The 14,421-nt window shown below is 44.6% G+C and overlaps 1 pseudogene; it reads right to left on the minus strand.

Moving 5' to 3' along the window:
- Positions 1-336: 336 nt before the first annotated feature.
- On the minus strand, positions 337-12,795 carry LOC135712590 (uncharacterized; annotated as a pseudogene).
- Positions 12,796-14,421: the final 1,626 nt, after the last annotated feature.

Consider the following 14,421-nt stretch of genomic DNA (forward strand, 5'->3'; position numbering starts at 1 on the left):
GCTACGGGGCAGCCATGCCAAAGAAGTCAGTTTCTACCCTGAAGCCACCAGACAGACACAGATGAATCAACGAATTTGTAATGCAGAGAAAACAGAGTGATACCTACCCAGCAATGAACGGATCCTGCAAAAAAAAAGAGACCCAGAAAAGGATTCAAATAAGTGTGGGACCTAAAATGTGGGAATGGGAACCGAGAGCGTGGTCGAGCTGTGGTTTCATTTCATTTTGTCGTTTTCTTTTATTCATCTCTGTGTGTTTTGTATTTGTTTTTTGCTATGCTTAGATAACGCCTTTGTCGGGTGGGTTAGGCCAGAGTCGTACTGGCACAATAGCTGTTACGTGGTCCAGTCGGTGAGCGTTTCCTGTTTGTTGATGACACTGGAAGCGTCAAAATCCACCCTTAACACGGTGGCGCTTCCGTTGTAATCCCGCAGATAAGCCCTCCTCGATCCAACCGGTGCGCGGTGGCCTGTCAACTCCACTGGATCCAACGGGAGCTAATCTCTAAACGCTTTCAAGTGCCATGAGCCGCAAAAATTACACATTCCTAGAGAAAGAAACGTGTGGTCTGTTGGTCGGCTTGGCTTGGCCCGGCTCAACTAGATGGCAGCAGCTGGGAATGGCTTCTGTTGGTTTTTACTCATACTCACTCCACCCGTTGAAACCGTAGGAGGCGTTGGAAAAAAAGAGGCAAACATGGCATGCTGTCCAACGCTGTATCTCGCTGTCGTCGTAGTCGTTATTCCACAGGCTGCTTGGACTTGGACGAAGGATCCACTCTTCGTTAGATTTTTTTTGCGCCTTTGTTATTTATACACGCCACTGACTCATAAATGATCAAATAAATCCAACTACCACGACACAAGTCGAGAAACGACAAGTCACAAACAGTCAAAGCTGAACTAGGTTTTTTCGTCCCAAGGATGACGGCGGTGGCGAATAGGGTTTCTCTTGCTTGGTTACTAGCCAGTCGGCGGTGAGGGGACGGGAGGAAAACTAGAACTAATAAAAAGCACAGCATAAACATTGTGTCCACCGCAGATGGTTGCTCATCGGGGTCTGACGAAAATTTGCTACAATGTCCATAGAAGACGCACGGTGCTCTTTGCCAGCGGGATATGGGACGGTTCGTAAAAAGCTGACTAGTGCGGAGTCCGAGGACATGAGAGATGTACCTAATGAGCTTTCCCTGTTTGCTTATGCACATCTAAATAAACAAATGAAACTGATATGAGCTACAGAGCCGGGGTCCGGCTTATATTATGTGGTGACGTCGGCCGGCATGTAGTCCTTGTACTTGGATCTTGAGGGGATTATTGTTTACGTCAATGTTGTCATCTTGATAAGTTATTATCAATTTGAGTGATGGCATTAGCAAGGCCAGCAGAAAATGGAACTAATATGGAGGTGGCAGCAATAATTCCCTCACTGTTTATTCATCATTCAATCATGTGGATATCTAAGCTGGAAGGCATCGGCTACAATGCAAACGTTAAAAATATGTCGATGTCATAGTGTATTGTTGTCCCGTTATAGGGTTAGAGGTTACTTTGGAATAAGAGCGTTGTTGCTCGCAGTCCGTTCGAATTTTAGTTCACATAAATTAATGACAGATAATCGATACGAATCGAAACGACTTCGATTCAGGTTCCTCATACTATACGAAATCTTCTTTTCTCGGTCACACTCGTGCACTCGGATCTAGGCCCTATGTTGGTGTAATTGTAATTCATTTATTATGTTTCATTGAGTTCTAGGCACAAACCTAGGGGCAAGACAGCTCCTAATCATGAGCAATTTCTGAGTTGCCATTGATGCACCTCGAGTAACTCACATTGCTCAGTGAGAAAGATCACTGTCATTTGCTTTCTCACTTTTCGCATCACAACAACATATATAGGTGCACTTTCTTGCAAACCCGAAAAGCTGCTGTCAATCAAACCAACAATAAAAATACGTCAAAAAACATGTTTACAGAATGAAGTAATGAAATTGGGTTGTTAGAAGAATTCTTAAATAAAACAGCAAAAAACAGTTACAAACAGTGTTTACAGAACTCATAACTCAGTGAAACTCAGAGACGCTTAAATTGATTGATTTGATTATCCTGCCATCTTCGTTCAACCCTTACCAACTATGAACGTGAACGGAACCTATTGCTGCCTAGCTGCCTTACACTTACCAAGGGCAAATGCTTCTCCGGCTTGATACGGTGGAAAAACTCGATCTGCCTGACCAAATACTCAAAATCCGGAAAATTACAAATGAAATGAAATGTCTTCCTTTTCAATTTTTTGATATGGTACCCCTACCTGTGCGCCGCCGCCGACAATTTTCATACGCCGCCATCACCGATGAATTTGAGCCGGCGCACCGTAAACTAGTTCACGCCACCGAATAAATCTGTGTCACGCCGATAAAAATTCCCAAACATCTTTTCGGTAAAATGCATCTTGAGCGCGTTGAAATTAGAACTTGTGTGCACGCTAGTTCGGGGCTACTAAAAATTGAGTGAAAAACCACTCAATTTTAATAAAACCAGATCTACTCTAAATTGAGTAACATAGCCAGAACTGAATTTTGACTTAAACGGCTAGGTATTTGTTGATGAGTTATTGTTACTCATTCCCATAAAATCAAAAAATATAGGGAAATGAGTCAAAAATATACAAATGGGCATACATTTGGTTTCCGTTCTTTTTTTCTTTGGGATTAATAAACCAACAACTGAAAAACATAACAATCAAGAATTTTATTTTATAGCAAACAGAATGCAAAACAATTACCTCTCAATTTACGGGATGTTTCCGCATCCACGGCGGTTGCAATTTGCTCCATTTTGGAATGATTTCTTTCGAAATTTTCAAATTTTCTTCTACTACAGAAAGGCAAAATTCGTATTTTTACATTATCATAATGCCATTTTTTTTAAGAATCAGCAAATGAGCTGAAAACTCAAAATTGAGATCCACCTTTATTTATTAATTGTTAAGTCAATGTTACTCAAATGAACAAATCACAACTACTCATGATTTGACGTTTCAAAAGTAGTTATGAAAATGAGTACGTCTGACTTATTTTTGAGTAACCTGAAAGGAGCGTGTATAAGGCAGCGATTGTCACTTAGTTTTTTTGACGTTTGTTCGTGCTTTCTCTATCTAGCACACAGGGATGATTCGGATGAATTATTATTTTTCCTCCTGCTACCGCATGCGTGATAATGTTTGCACAATTGAGCAATGTCGAAAATAAAAAAATTCTCAAAAATTTCGTACTTGAGTTTTTTTTATTTATTCAAAGGAGGGATGTTTCTCAGAGTCTTAAACTATGTAAATCCTCGATCGAGTCTCCACTTGCTGCAATTACGGCCTCCACACGCTTCCGGAATGCACGGCAGGTTCTAATAATGTAGTCTGGATCCATTTCTCTTCAGGTACGGGCAGGCATGGAAAATCATTTGCATTCATTTCGTGCATTCATTTACATTCATTTGCCTCTAACTTTTTTCTTCAACAGCATTCCGCAAAATGATGTATAGAGCTTTTGTAAGTTTTGTTATTAGCTACTACTTTTGTTAACAAGTCAAATCCGTATCTCTTATGCATGACGAGGCAGAGCGAACAGAAGCCACTGCTGTTTTTCAGTGAATGTATTTTACATTCACTGAAAAACAGTAACAAGTTCTGCCCGCTCTAGTTCGTGATGCATAAGAGATACAGATTTGAGTTATGAACAAAACTTGTAGCTAATAACAAAACCTTCAAAAGCTCTTTACATCATTTTGCGGAATGCTGTTGATGAAAAAAATTAGAGGCAAATGAATGTAAATGAATGTATGAAATGAATGCAAATGATTTTCCATGCCTGGATACGGGTCAATGTTTGTCTGAGGCTTGCTGTACTCAGGTGGCGTTTAGAACAGGCCTTGGCCTTCATGACGCGCCATATTGAGTAATCCAGCGGATTAAGATCAGATCTGGATGGCAGCCACATATCCTTCGCCCAGAACGGAAGATGTTCCTGCGACCACTTCTGAGAGCGGATCGAAGTGCGGCACGGAGCCCCATCTTGTTGAAATACAACATTTGGCTTCGGACCGTACTGTTCTTTGATCCACGGAAGAACATACTTACTTAAAATCCCGATGTAGACCTCCGTATTGACCTTGTCGCCTTCTGGAATGAACATCGGGTCCATTTTTTTTTTGCCATCGGTAGCCACCAATCTAAACACCATAACGCTAGCAGGATGCTTGGTCAGATACACGTTCTTGTGCTCGTCGGCCACGTCTTTTACCGGAAGAGAACTAACATACCGGTCGGTTCTGGAATTTGATACGGGATCGACGGTAAACATGCTCTCGTCGGTGAACAGGATTACCGGATTTTTCACTTAAGGAAGTTAAAGATTTTCTTGCATCGTTCGACTCGTAGCTCCCGGATGCGGTTGGTAACATGTGTAATCGCCCCGCAATCTTTCTTTACGATCTTCCGTGCCGTAAAGTCACTGATCCCGTGTTCCTTTGCCATTTTTCAGTGCGTTCAGGATTCACCCGAATCTTCCTTTTGATAGCAGCGTTAACCCTCGGAACCCGAGCTGACCTCGGACGACCTGTGGCCACCTTCGCGGATAGTTGTCCTTTCTTTTCTCGGTCTAAAACCCTTTTGACGGTCCACCGGGACATTCCCACGGCGATTGAAGTGTCTTTTTGCGACATTTGCGCGTAGGACAAATCACGAATACGCTGCCACTTCGTCATGGTGCAACTGTCAAACTAAGTAAATCATTTTCTTTTATACACAGCCTACTACGGTATGAGCTATAGGTTACGTGCATGCAAAGAAAACCAAGGCATTGTATGCACAGGTGAAACGGGAACCTTATTTGTACGATGGTGCAAACATTATCACGCGTACAGTATAGGTGAGGCAGAAGGAAACCAACAGACTTTTTCTTTCTCTCGATCCGACGAAAACACCGGATGAATGAAACAGTGGACTAGAGTGTCCTTCTATCTCACCTATAGATCCTGCGCATTACGTCATACCCGAACAACGTTGTAGGTGGAGATATTCTATATTTTTGGAAATTTAGAAAGCTGCAGTATTCTTGCATGAAATCCAACAAGGCTCCAGGGGTCGATCGCATATCAACAGAGATGCTCAAAGCTGACTCCATGCTATCCGTTCAAATGTTGCTTCAACTATTCTGTACTATCTGGGACACCGCGACTTTTCCGGCCGACTGAGAGCAGGGCGTCTTAGTGAAGGTCCCAAAGAAGGGGGATCTAACTGTTTGCGACAACTGGCGAGGCATCATGTTACTGTGTATTGTTCTCATAGTTCTGTTCAAAGTTATCCTGAATCGGATACAGGAGAAGAACAACGCGACTCTCTGGCGGCAGCAGGCAGGATTCTGTGCCGGAAGATATTGTGTGGACCATATTGTCACGCTCCGCATCACCCTGGAGCAGGTCAATGAAATCCAAGAGTCCCTTTATTTGGTATTCATTGACTGCGAAAAAGTTAGGAGCGGCTGATCACCGTCCTAGTGCCAGCGTGGGACTCTAAACAGAGCTGTGCACGATGGTCCCCCGGCGAGACAGGGGGTTGGGGCAGGCCCAACAAGCCGCCCTGGAAAAAAAACAAAGTTGCAAATACCGAAGAAAGAAATACGGATCGGAACAATCGGCACAGACCTACGCGACGAAATAAGGACTACGATTGGAAACTCGGAACATGGAACTGCAAATCGCTCGGCTTCCCGGGTTGCGATAGGTTAATCTATGACGAACTTCAACCACGCAACTTCGAAGTCGTAGCACTGCAGGAACTTTGCTGGACGGGACAAAAGGTATGGAAAAGCGGGCATCGAGCGGCTACTTTCTACCAGAGCTGTGGCACCACCAACGAGCTGGGAACCGGCTTTGTAGTGCTGGGTAAGATGCGCCAACGCGTGATTGGTTGGCAGCCGATCAACGCGAGGATGTGCAAGTTGAGGATTAAGGGCCGTTTCTTCAACTACAGCATCATCAACGTGCACTGCCCACACGAAGGGAGACCCGACGACGAGAAAGAAGCGTTCTATGCGCAGCTGGAGCAGGTGTACGACGGCTGTTCGCAACGGGACGTCAAAATCGTCATCGGCGACATGAACGCTCAGGTAGGACGGGAGGCAATGTATAGACCGGCAATCGGGCCAAACAGCCTGCATGCCGTATCGAACGACAACGGTCAACGATGCGTGAACTTTGCAGCCTCCCGGGGTATGGTAGTTCGAAGTACCTTTTTCCCCCGCAAGGATATCCACAAAGCCACCTGGAGATCACCTGACCAACACACAGAAAACCAAATCGATCACGTTCTAATCGACGGGAAATTCTTCTCCGACATTATCAACGTCCGCACGTACCGCAGTGCGAACATAGATTCGGACCACTACCTAGTTGCAGTATGCATGCGCTCAAAACTCTCGACGGTGCATAACACACGTCGAAGTCGAACGCCACGACCCAACATTGAGCAACTACGGGACACCGGAGTTGCCCAGGACTACGCGCAGCAGCTGGAAGTTGCACTACCCACGGAAGAGCAACTTGGCGCAGCTTCTCTTGAAGATGGCTGGAGGGACATCCGTTCAGCCATAGGTAGTACTGCTGTAGCGGCACTAGGTACTGCAATCCCGGACCGAAGAAATGACTGGTTTGACGGCGAATGCAAACTGTTAGTAGAGGAGAAGAATGCAGCACGGGCGAGAATGCTGCAACACCGCACGAGATTGAATGTGGAGCGATACAGACAAGCGCGGAACAGACAAAACTCGGTTTTCCGAAGGAAGAAGCGTCAGCAGGAAGATCGAGATCGCGAGGCGATGGAAAATCTGTACCGCGTAAACGACACACGGAAGTTCTACGAGAAGCTAAATAGTTCGCGCAAAGGCTACGTGCCGCAAGCCGATATGTGCAAGGACTTGGACGGTAACCTTCTCACGAACGAGTGTGAGGTCATTGAGAGGTGGAAGCAGTACTATGACGAGCACCTCAACGGTGAAGCAGCAGAAAACGAAGGTGGCACGGCAACAGACCTTGGAGCACGCGCAGAAGACGACAGGCTACCGGCCCCTGATCTTCAAGAAGTTGAGGAGGAGATCGGTCGGCTGAAGAACAACAAAGCAACTGGTGTAGATCAACTACCAAGTGAGCTATTGAAATACGGTGGTGAAGCACTGGCTAGAGCGCTGCACTGGGTAATTGCCAAGATTTGGGAGGAGGAGATATTACCGGAGGAGTGGATGGAAGGTGTCGTATGCCCAATCTACAAAAAGGGCGACAAGTTGGATTGCTGCAACTACCGCGCGATCACACTGCTGAGCGCCGCCTACAAGGTACTCTCCCAAATTCTATGCCGCCGTCTGTCACCATATGCAAGAGAGTTCGTGGGGCAATACCAGGCGGGATTCATGGGTGCCCGCGCTACCACGGACCAAATTTTCGCCATTCGGCAGGTTCTGCAGAAATGCCGCGAATACAACGTGCCCACACATCATTTGTTCATCGATTTCAAATCCGCATACGACACAATCGATCGAGATCAGCTATGGCAGATTATGCACGAGTACGGATTTCCGGATAAACTGACGCGATTGGTCAAGGCGACGATGGATCGAGTGACGTGCGTTGTTCGAGTATCGGGGACACTCTCGAGTCCCTTTGAATCTCGAAGGGGGTTACGGCAGGGTGATGGACTTTCGTGTCTGCTGTTCAACATCGCGTTAGAAGGTGTGATCAGAAGAGCTGGGATAGACACGAGTGGCACGATATTCAGGAAGTCCATCCAGCTCCTTGGTTTCGCCGATGACATTGACATTATGGCACGGAACTTTGAGATGATGGCGGAAACGTACATCAGACTGAAGGCTGAAGCTAGACGGATTGGACTTGCCATCAACGCATCAAAGACAAAATATATGAAAGCAAGAGGTTCTAGGGAAGACAATGTTAGCCTCCCACCCCGAGTTCAGATTGACGGTGACGAAATCGAGGTGGTCGATGAGTTCGTGTATTTGGGCTCACTGGTGACCGCCGAAAATGATACCAGCAGAGAAATTCAAAGACGCATTATGGCAGGGAATCGTGCCTACTTTGGACTCCGGAGGACGCTCCGGTCGAATAAAATTCGCCGCCGCACGAAGTTGACTGTCTACAAGACGCTGATTAGACCGGTGGTCCTTTACGGCCACGAGACCTGGACTATGCTCGTGGAGGACCAACGCGCCCTTGGTGTTTTCGAACGGAAGGTGTTGCGTACCATCTACGGTGGAGTGCAGATGGATGACGGAACGTGGAGGAGGCGAATGAACCACGAATTGCACCAGCTGCTGGGAGAACCATCCATCGTCCACATTGCAAAAATTGGGCGACTACGGTGGGCTGGGCACGTCGTAAGAATGCCGCACGACGACCCAGTGAAAATGGTTCTAGAAAGCGACCCAACAGGAACAAGAAGAAGAGGCGCGCAGCGGGCAAGGTGGATCGACCAAGTAGAAGGTGACCTGCGGACCCTTCGCAGACTACGAGGCTGGCGAACTGTGGCCATGGATCGAGTAGAGTGGAGACGACTTCTTCGGACAGCAGAGGACAACAAGGCCTTAGCCTGATTGATGAATGAATGAATGATGAATGAATGACTGCGAAAAAGCTTTCGACCAACGCAATCACGAGAATCTGTGGGGTGCCCTGAGACGCAATGGAGTCCCGGATAAAATCGTCAACCTCATCGAAGCGCAGTATCAGGCTTTCACGTGTAGAGTTCTGCATAACGGAGCCTTGACTGACCCTATCCGGGTAGTCGCTGGTGTGAGACAAGGATGTATACTATCACCGCTACTGTTCCTCATCGTAATCGATAAGATCATGGTGGGTGCTTTGGCAGCCTATCATCATGGAGCATCTCAACGACTTCGATTTGGCTGATGATGTTGCTCTACTAGCACAACGGCGCTTTGATATGCAGAGTAAGCTCAATGACCTAGGCGAACGCTCCTCTGGGGCGGGTCTCACCATCAACGTCGCACCCTTCCAACTTTACGGTAGCGGGGCAAACAGTGGAGAAGGTCGAAAGTTTCCAAATAGCGTCGGACGGCGGGACCAAGAGCGACATAGGTGCACGAATCAAGAAGGCTAGGGCTGCCTTTGTTAGTCTACAAAACGTATGGAGATCAAACCAGATAAGTCAACGCACCAAAATCCGAATTTTCAACTCGAACGTGAAATCTGTGTTGTTATACGCCAGCGAGACGTGGTGTGTATCAGCGGAGAACACTCAGAAGCTGCAAGTCTTCATCAACCGATGCCTGCGGTATATAATTCATGCCTGGTGGCCTCACAACTGGATCTCGAATGCCGAGCTCCATCCTCGATATCATCAGAAGCCGATAGCAACAGAAATTCGAGAGCGAGGTGGGTCGGCCACATACTTCGACGGGGCGGAAACGAAATCTGCAAGCAAGCGCTGGATTGGAATCCGGCAGGACATCGCAGCAGAGGCAGACCCAGGGGCTCATGGCAGCGGAGCCTCAACAAGGAAATAAAGCAAGTCTATAGGAATCTGAGCTGGGCCTAGGTCAAGACAAAAGCGAGCAGCCGCCCAGGATGGAAGTCTTACGCGTTGGCCCTTTGCACCTCCGGTGGTGTACAGGACCCTTAAGTAAGTATCCTTGGCTGGCAGCCTTGGTTCGCAAGGTATTGTGTGTGCCCGCCACCAGCACGCCAAGTGAACGACTTTTCAACATAGCTGGGGTGACCACCCTAACAATGTGGATAAAACAATCTTCATTCATGAAAATTACAGCATTTGCAAAAATAGAGTTTTGCAGTAAGCAGTGCCTGTTACGTAATGCAACAGATTGCTTTTATATACTATCCACCCCTACAGAACGTACTTTTCTTATACTTAATAAAAGGGTTGTTTGTAACACTTTGTCATATGACTCCACCCCCTGCAATTTAACCTGTACTTGACACACTTGTCTAAATAAATTCCGCATGCACGGCCAATGAAAACGCTCAAAATTGAGTAAGAGTTACTCATATTTGAGTTCAGGTTACTCAAATTCGCGAAAACGTAGGTCACTCATAGAATGAGTAAATTTTCCGACGCTTTTCCGAGGAAAACTTCTCGAATATGAGGAAAACTGATTATGGCTTTAGTCTGTCTACTGGTACACTTCTAACCTGTGTATAATTTTCTTAAATTTTCCCCATATTCGAGAAGTTTTCCCCGGGAAAGTGTCGGAAAATTTAATCATACTATGAGTGACCTACGTTTTCGTGAATTTTAGTAATATTTTAGGTAGCATTTTTTTGTCCATGTGCGATTGGTTTGGAAAATCACGCCGCCGCCGAAAATATTTCGATCGGTGCACTGGTCTACGCCTTATAGGGTGGGTTTGTGCGGTTAGTTGAACGGTGGAATGGAAATTTATGTTTGGTTTGAGTGGCAAGAAAGATTGTTCCACATATTTTACAACAATTCCAAACATGTGCGGTTATGAATGTGTGTGCTTATACCAAAATAGGGGAGGAACGAGCCATCTCCCCACAGCACACACAAACACAGTGGAATGATCAGCTCTCGACTGGTGGTTGGTTTTTACGAATTTCGTCTGCCAACCAACCAGCCATGGATGACGGTGCTAAAAGAAGTTGGAAAAGTTTACACTGGAATGCTGAAACTGCTGATAAGTTACCGCTTGTTTGAAGCAGCTCTGGTTCTACGCTCCCGAAATAAAAAAAAAATACAGGAGGTTTTATGCGAGCAACTAGCTAGAAACAGCCCGGCTGGCATTCGTCGTCTGATGCACAGAATGGGGAAACTCCATTTCAACTTTGCAATATTTGATAACCGATGGCAAATTTGTGCATTTTAGTTGCAAATTCGGGCCCGACATGTTGGTAATCTCAAAAATCAACATCATCCGTTTGGGTTGGCTCGGAAAAGTTTGTCTGCACACATGAGCATACCTATGCTCTAGCTGGGGAGGTGATATTTTTCAGCTGCGCTCTGTTTGAGATTTTAATGGCTTGAGCTAGGTTGGAATACCGTGCATCGTCAGGTTGGGCGCTTGACAGCTCCGAGCAAATATATTTGAATACCTATGTGAAATGGTTTCAACCATAACTTTAACAGAAATGGGCATCCATGAACTGAACGAAGTCAAATACAACTCATAATTGTATTATAGCTTTTAGGTCCAATTTTTTTCTGGTATATGCCTCATAGGATCGCATAGAAGTCCCATCGTTGCTTGATTTCCTATCCGTATGGGACTTTCATGCGATTATCGGTAGTATATTTTTTTTTTATAGAATTGGAAGAGTTAAAACCAAGATATTGTCAAAACTAGTTAAGTTGATCGCAAATAATAAAATTGTTTTTCCATATTTTCATGACCTTTTTTCTGTTAAACCTAACTGAATGTTTTGCATGAATTTGACGTATTCGTCTTTTTACCGTTGCTTCTTCCAGCATTATTTTAAACCGCGGAATGCTACGAAACCGGGGATATGCGGAAAAGCGTAAAATGCTGATTTGTCGCGGGGAATTCATTCGGAAGCCCCGTGTTTCTTGTCTATGTATGATAGGCCAGACTGGGATGGTGGAATACTGCTACACAGAAGGAACATTCACTCGACTCAACTTCTTCCAACATATTAGACAGTTTGCTCAACAAAGTGATAAAGAAGAAACATACCCCGGATTTCATTTAATTTGGATTCTCCATGGAGCCCGCATTCATTGCAATGCAAACATAATATCGTATCTTCGATCACTTGGAATCCACATCATTTTCTTGCCAGCTTATACCTCGTTCTATAATCCAATTGAAATCGTTTTTAGAATCGTAAAGAAAAGGATGCAACAAAGCTACAACGAAAGTAATACTCGTGATGTGAAGCTGCCTCTCCGGAAAACATAATTGACCTAGGATTCGAAGAAAATAAGCAAAAACGAAAATGAAAGTATTAAAATCATGTGGTCATTTTATTCGCATCATAAAACATAAAAATTAAACAAGTCACATGTCCAATCCATGTCACATATCAAATCCAAGGCCTCAAGGTGAATCCTGAATGTTTTCATTGATGCAGTCAAGCTCTCCATGTTCAACTCAATCACATTGAAAACTTGGCGTAGGCCAACCAGTATGCGCCACCGTAATCTCTCTGCGAATAGCATTCACATGAGGTCCTTCTTTCGCCCGGAACAGGTGCTGTGGAGGATGGTCTTTAAGGGATTCTCTAAGATGAGCTGGAGATTTCAAAATCGAATTAGACCAGAACGACCATGCCTTGCTATGTGCCTCGAGATGATTTCCGTGTGCTGTTCTCAGTTCATTTGCCAACTCGACAACAGCCTGTGTTGTAGCAGCACCTGAAAGGTCCCGTTCAGATGGATCGATCAAGCTCTCTTTCACCGAGTTCCAAATAGTACGGTTGCTAATCGATAAAGAGTACACATGCAGGAGCAGCGAGATATCCTTACCTTTCCAACTCTGCATCAGGCTGCTGCTTTCTTTAAGCTTATCCAATGGGTAATGCCTACGACCCGACTGTAACAGAACGAATTTTTCAAACTCCTCTTCAGTGGGTACTTCATTCACTTCCCACGCTGGATTTGTTGTTCCATCAGCATTTTGGTCGAAACCTCCTTATTCAATATATGTGCCAAAATCTGCCACCGTGCCACAAAGGATCCAGAAGATTGGCCTTTGAACTGACGCGTATAGGCAAACATATGCTCATCTGATTGATCCAATTCGCTCGTCTCGTTGAAAGAATTTTCCGTCCTTTCCACATTCCGAATTGCATTGTCCTCCGCAGTATCATCACTTCTGGGTCATCCGTATCGCCCATAGCTTGTTCAGGAGAATCAACGCTATCCATTTTCTTTCCTGTTCAATTGAAATTGTCTGTTTATGGGAGAAATCTTAAGGAAAAATACTCAAATACTTACCGATCGTACGGAAAAATCAAAACAAATCAACATTCAACTCGTATCGACTGAAAACGATGCACAATCAAAACAAAGAAATGTCAAAACAGCATGTACAGTGGAGACCGTATAAATCGTACCCAGTGATAAAACATAAAATTTATGGAAGAATTTTATTTCGATATTTGTGCTCAGAATTGTTCGGAAACTATCTAACTGTTGATGTTGGATGAAGTTTAAAGACTCCTCAGCCTGACTTTGAAATAAACGTTGATTTATTTCTTTAAAAAAAACTGATTTGTATAACATTGAAATAAAACCCAAATATATAGAAATTATGGGTTCTACTGTGACAGTCATCCGCAGCAAGTGTGACAATATTTTGGTGCGACAAGTTACTATTTGTTTCCATCTGTGACATCTATTTTCACCTCTTTCGCATCTTTCTATATCGTCTCGCATCTTCTCGCGATCAACCCAAACGCTGAACGAACAAAAGCAGCAAGCGATGTAGCGAACCAAAACTGTTTGTTTACATTTTGCTGTGAGTTGAAGGTTGAGTAGTGACCGTAGTGACGTAAATTGTAAATCATCAACGCCGGAATTTGCGTTTCACTAATCGAATAGTGAACTGGTGTCACTGATCGATTGTCCAATTTGCAGATCGTAAGATACTGTATTACGTTGGATTACTTCCAAGTGCTTTTATATTAACCAAGAACTTTCAAGTGCTACGACATTCGGTTTCTGCAGAGCAGAGAGTACCCTGGTTTGGAAGCAGAGAGTGGAAATCATTACCTACCCTTCGACTTATGCCGCATCAACAGAAGTTCCTGTGGAATAGGTATCTACGGGGGGATCAGGTACCTTTTGAAAGTGTTTAAACGGTTTCTTTTAGAAAACAATGTGCTCTCAACACAGCTACAAGTATTCTTCCACTCAATCCCATACACCTATTCCTGGAGAGGTGGTATGGAAGGAGAGCATAAGAGCTAGAATCTTACCTTTGTAATGTAGGGGAGAACGGTATATAACGCACCCCGGGGTAGAACGCACTTTTTCATTTAAGTTTGAGATTTTCTTGGAATTTTAAATCCAATTCTAGGATTTATCATGCAGGCTTTTGATTTCAGATGCTATGCTAGAAGTTCTGCTTGATAAGAGAACAAAACTGTAACAGATATCAGAAACCTTGCCCCTACTTTATACATTCTCCTCTACATACCCCTATCTATTCTATGTATACACGACGCCACTGTATCTCGATCATGAATAAAACGTAATAAACACCACATGGTGTCAGAAGTGGATTTCGCGCGCGGAAAAACCCGAAAAAAACCGATGAAAATATCGCGGATACGGGAAAAATAGTTCGGAAACGCGAAACGTAAAGTTGGACAACGTAAATATTGATTGGATACGGATCGG

The sequence above is a fragment of the Ochlerotatus camptorhynchus genome, unplaced genomic scaffold (assembly GCF_037179485.1).
Source record: "Ochlerotatus camptorhynchus isolate MF236.1 unplaced genomic scaffold, CSIRO-AGI_Acam_v1.1 ptg000493l, whole genome shotgun sequence".
NCBI lineage: Eukaryota > Metazoa > Arthropoda > Insecta > Diptera > Culicidae > Ochlerotatus > Ochlerotatus camptorhynchus.